The sequence below is a fragment of the Epinephelus fuscoguttatus genome, linkage group LG14, assembly GCF_011397635.1.
Source record: "Epinephelus fuscoguttatus linkage group LG14, E.fuscoguttatus.final_Chr_v1".
NCBI classification, from domain to species: domain Eukaryota; kingdom Metazoa; phylum Chordata; class Actinopteri; order Perciformes; family Serranidae; genus Epinephelus; species Epinephelus fuscoguttatus.
The window spans coordinates 38,967,247-38,973,246 of record NC_064765.1 but is presented as its reverse complement, the minus strand read 5'-3'; positions in this window follow the sequence as shown (position 1 = coordinate 38,973,246).

Here is a 6,000-nt window from a genome sequence, read left to right as displayed (position 1 = left end):
ATTGCTTAAATTTACAACCTTCAAACTGTTTGAAATGAACTTAAGCCTTGATAACAAATGTTGGAAAAGTAGAAATAAAGTGGGCAGATTTTTGCATGTTCTATGCTACTGCTCCTTGGTATTGCCTTTTTGAAAAAAAGTACTTAAAATAAGTGGCCTGAACAAACTCTACTAGAAGCCCCACAAATGTGCCTGTTAGAGTGTAATCTCTCATGCCACTGGGGCTTACTACAGCATAGTTCAGGCAGCAGTGCAGGTTTTACTGTAGCCACCAGGTTTAAGTGATTTAAATGACTACCGACCGATGCCCTTGGCATCACACATTATGAAGACTCTGGAGTGCTTGGTCCTGCGTTTCCTGAGGTCAGAGGTCACTGATGCAGTTGACCCCCCTCCAGTTTGCCTATCAGGAGCACATGGGAGTAGAAGATGGGATTCTTAACATGCTGCACCGGGCCTACACCTACTTGGAGGAGCCAGGGTGTTGTGTGAGGATCCTTTTCCTTGACATTTCATGTGCTTTTAATACTATCCAGCTGCCCATACTGAGAGACCGGTTGGAGGGGATGGGAGTAGGTTGCTTCCCGACCTCCTGGATTACAGACTACCTGACAGAGTGGCCTCAGTATGTCGGGTTTGGAAGCTGTGTCTCTGGGATGGTCAGAAGCAGCACTAGTGCTTCACAGGGAACTGTTTTAGCACCATTCGTGTTCACACTCTACACAGGGGACTTAAAGTATAACTCAGATAACTGCCACATACAAAAATACTGATGATAATGATGATACAGCTATTGTGGCTTATATCAGGAGCAGTCAGGAGCAGGAGGTTTGCTGACTTTCACCTTGGGCCTGTATGCTGGTTTTAGCACAACAGTGAGATGGTCAGAGAAGCCGATGTGGAGGAGGGGGAATGCCCTGTAAGTGCCTCTGTGGTTAGAGTATGCCAAGTCCAGAGTGTTTATTCCTCTTGTTGGCAAACAGCGACCAGCGGATCAATGTAAATTCCCTCGGCAGATAGAACACTTGATGATAATAAACTCCACATGCGGTGAACAGTGTTTATAAACCACCACAGCATTGCGGCACCATGTGTAACTGATATATACACTCTGCTGCCTCTAGACTTTCCTCCCTTGGCAAGAGTCCTGTCTGCGCGGTGGCACATTAGCCACTTGAGTTGAACGGCGGAGTCCGGAGTGTTGGTGTTGAGCCATGTCTCAGTAAAAACAAAAACACAGCTGTCACTCATGCTTGGCAGACCCCCACAGACATATAATGTCCAGTTTGTTGTCCAGCGATCGTACGTTTGCCAGGAGAATGGTGGGGACTGCTGGTCGATGCGGGTTCGCTGCTAGCCTAGCCCGGACCCCCCCCCAGCTTGCCCCTCTTCTGCCTCCTGTCACACAGTCGGTTGTTGTCACAGGCCGGCGAAGAAATCCAAGCTCCTGATCTGCTTTTAGAGAGTCTAATCTGTATGCCACAGTATCGTTGATCTGTGCCTGTTAAAATGCCAGCATATCTGTCATTTGAAACTTTTGCTCTCCAACTGAATGGTCCAACTCCAACTGTTTTAGTCACTATTTATCACCCACCCAAACCTAACAAGGATTTCATTAATGACTTTTCTGCTTCATTTAATGACTTTTGTCACTCACATCTGCTCACTCTCCTCCAATGTAATTCTGCTTGGTGATTTATAATATTCATATGGACAACATCAATCAGGTTCTTACCAAGGATTTTACATCTTGCCTGGACAGTTTTGGATTAAAACAGTATATTGATTTCCCTACCCACGCTAAAGGACGTATTTTGGATCTGGTCTGCTGCTCTGGTGTCACTCCTTTTAACTGTTCTGCTGATGATCTTCCCATCTCTGATCACATGCTAATATCATTCAACACTAGCTTAACACTGTTCACAATTAAACAGTCACAACTTATTTCATTCTGCAGTATCAAAAACATTAATTCAGCAGCTCTCACTACAGGTATTGACAGTCTCCCCAGTATCAGCTACTCCCGCACTCCTGATCAACTGGTTACCCACTACAATGATGGTCTCCATACTCTGCTGAACTCACTTGCTCCTGTAAAAACTTAATCTGTGTCATTCACCCACTCTGCTCTCTAGTTTTCACCTCATCTACGACAACTCAAAGCCAAAGGACGTAACTAGAGCGGCTTTACAAGAAAACCGGACTCTCTGTTCACAAGCAAATGTACCACACTCACATCCTTCACTATAAAGGCACCCTCTCCTCAGTCAAATCCCAGTATTATGCAGGACTAATCAGTGCTGGTGATGGGAACACTAGGGCCCTGTTCTCAGTGCTAAATAACACACTGCACCCTCTGGACTCTTTTCCTCCACATTTCTATTCTACAGATTACTGCAACTCACTAATGACATTTTTCAACGCAAAAATAATGAATATCCACAGTAACTGACTCCTCACACCTCCTGCAATCAGTCTCCTCTGTTTTTCCATGTCCCCCTCTCTCAATCGTTCTCAAGCTTCCAACTGCCCTCTGCTGCTGTCATTTCGGACCTCATTCTGAAATCAAAAAAATCTACTTGTCAGCTTGACCCCCTGCCAACTTCCTTAGTCACTGCCTGCCTCCCCTCTCTATTTCCCCTGATAACTGCCATCATCCACTCCTCCCTCACCTCTGGCTCTGTTCCATCATCTCTCAAATCTGCTTCTGTAACACCGATACTCAAGAAACCTTGTTCAGATCCCGATAACTCCAATAACCTTCGTCCGATCTCTAACTTAACATTTGTCTCTAAAATCCTGGAAAAAGCAGTGGCATCTCAGGTTCATGCACATCTCCATAACAATAACCTTTATGAGCAGTTCCAGTCTGGTTCCCGCCCACGTCAGAGGACACAGCACAGAGACAGCTCCTAAAAATCATCAACGACCTCCTGATGGCAGCTGACTCGAACTACTAACCATCCTCATCCTCCTTGACTTGAGCGCAGCCTTTGACACCATCTCAGACCTCATCCTCCTCGACAGGTTAGCATCAACTGGTATATCTGTTACACCCCTGGACTGGTTCAAATCCTATCTCTCTGGCCACACTCAGTTCATTCAGTTGAAAACCTTCACATCCCAGCCATCTCCCCTCTCCTCAGGTGTTCCCCAAGGCTCTGTCCTCGGTCCCATCCTGTTTATCATCTATCTCCTCCCTCTTGGTCATATATTCCATAAATTCAATATCTATTTCCACTGTTACAAAGACGACACTCAGCTCTACCTTTCCACCAAATCCACCTCCACCTTCCCACCCTCTTTCTGTGACTGTTTACAGGAAATCAAATTCTGGTTTTCTTCAAATCTCCTAAAACTCAACAGTGACAAAACCGAGATTCTCTCCGTTGGCTCTAAATCCACCCTCACTAACACTCCCAGTTTTCACCATCACAATTGACAGCTCCTCTTTTTTGAGTCTGGGTGTCATCCTTGACAGCACTCTGTCATTCCAAACCCACATCAATAACATTACCCAGTCAGCCTATTTCCATCTACACAATATTAATCGTCTCTGTCCGTCCCTCAGCCCCAACAGCGCTGCCATCATGGTCCACACTCTGGTTACATCCCACCTGGATTACTGCAACTCCCTTCTCTTTGGTCTCCCCCACAAGGCCATCCATAAGCTCTAATTGGTTCAGAACTCTGCCGCCCGTATCATCACCAGAACTCCATCCATCAATCACATCACACCTATCCTACAACAACTTCACTGGCTTCCGGTCAAATACCACATGGACTTTAAAATTCTGCTCCAAACTTTCCAGGCCATCCATAACCTTGCTCCCCCATACCTCTCTGACCTCCTTCACATCAACACTCAGTCCTGGATACTCAGGTCGGCCTCTTCCATCAGCCTCATTGTGCCCTCTGCCTGTCTGTCCACCATGGGGTCCAGAGCCTTCAGCCGCTCTGCCCCCGCCTCTGGAAATCCCTCCCTCCCGACATCAGGAACATTGTCTCATTATCCATTTTCAAATCCCACCTGAAAACCCACCTTTTTAAACAGGCCTTTCCCATGGAATTGCCATTGCTCTGCTGCAGATTTCACATTTTTATTGTGTTGATGTTTGATGTGTCTTTTACCCCTTTTAAATTTAATTGTCTGTTACTTGTTCTGTAAGGTGACCTTGAGGGCTTTGAAAGGCTCCTTTAAATAAAATGTATTATTATTATTATTATTATTAACTGGGTTATTTTAATATTGCCTGTAACTTTAATACAGGCTGAGTTAGGCTACTTAATGTTTCCAACTGTCCAGCATCCAGTACAGACAGTTGTAGGCTGTTTTTGTTTCATAATAATCATTATGTGGAAAAATAATTTTATTTTTTATTTTATTTTATTTGTTTGAATTTCTGTCAAAAAATATTTTGTTTTCTTTGATGTAATGGTAAAAAAGAGCAAGAGAGAGAGAAATTCCCACAGACTTCCTGCAATGATGCTAACTGGCATGTCATTCAACACAATGTTGCTAACCTTCTTCACTGGGACAGGGAGGAGTAAAGTTATGGGGAGAGAGGGCTGCTGATTTTGACTCATCTGTTGTTGAGTCTGGTAAAAGGGGCAGGGACACCTGATTTAATATGAATATCTTGCTAAACATTTACCTGCACTGATTAAATGTAGGTTAAAAAGGAGTGAATTGTAGGCTAACACTAGTCTGTAGCTAGCTTATTTCACTATGGACATTAAGCTAACAGGTTCATTTCTACCACTCACAGGGCCCTATTTAGATGGTCTAAAACACAAAGCGCTGCATGCCTGGTGCTTTGCTAGTTAGACAGCGCGTTTTCAGACTGGGCGCCATGGCAGACAGTCTAAAAGGGTTGGACTTACTCTGTGAATTAGTCATGGGTGTGTTTTGGGCGTATCATTCAATAAGCCAATCAGAGTGTCACCTCCCATTCCCTTTAAAAGAGGCGCACAGCGGAGAGCTAGTTAGATGGCGGACCTACCAACTGGAAAGAGTGAGCGTTTTACAGCTGAGGAGACGATAAATGTATCTGTGTATCAACTGTCCCGTCACATCTGATGACAGATCAAAGGGGATTGGCACCGTTTGGCACGTTTGGCATGCGTAATGGAAACCCAACCTGAGTTGTTTAACACAGCTGCAATCTAATAAGTTCACATCCCTCTCAGCCGGCCACAAATAGCCACAGCATCAGATAGGGAGTATATATTCAGCATCTGTCATCTTAGAAAAGTCAAAAGAAAAGAAACAGAGTGAGACAGCGAGAGAGAAAGAGAGAGTGCGCGTGCATGAGAGAAACGCTGTCAACAAATTGTAAATTATTCAATTTATTTTATTTTAACCCGGGAGGTTAGAGAGCCCAGCTCCCTCTCCAGCATCCTGAACCCCCCCGCCTGAAGGTGCAGGAAGGGCTGGTCCCGTGGCTGCACCCAGCCCGTCTGGTCTGGCTGCGCGCTGGCTGCGGAGCTGGGGTCATCCTCCTCCTCCTCCTCCTCCTCCTGACAAGATGATCTTCATTTTTACGTTCTAAAAGCTTTTTTTTACATATACATTTGTAGCCTACTTGTAGGGCTATAAGTTTACGTTTTTAGTTCACAGAAGCTGGTTATTGTTGTGTTTATGTCAAAATAAAGTTTATCAAACGTTTTCACATCTTTGATTTTGTGATTTACATGCCAACATGATCACAATTCAATTGGGAAAGACAAGTTCGTTTTACAGGCTATGCATCATCAGCCCGTGGAGGTCTGCTCGCAGTTCCGTATATTCGGACACTGCAGCTTGGACCTCCCGGATTATGATGATCATTATTACTGCGATTAGATCATTCTGATTAATGACTGACCATTAAGACGTGTTTCTGATAAATATTTTAATGTGCACAATAATAACCTTTCACACTGTAATCATATTTTTATTTGTTATCTTTTGCATATGTGTGGCTGCTCCGTGTGTGTCTGAGCAGAGTGCACGTGCGT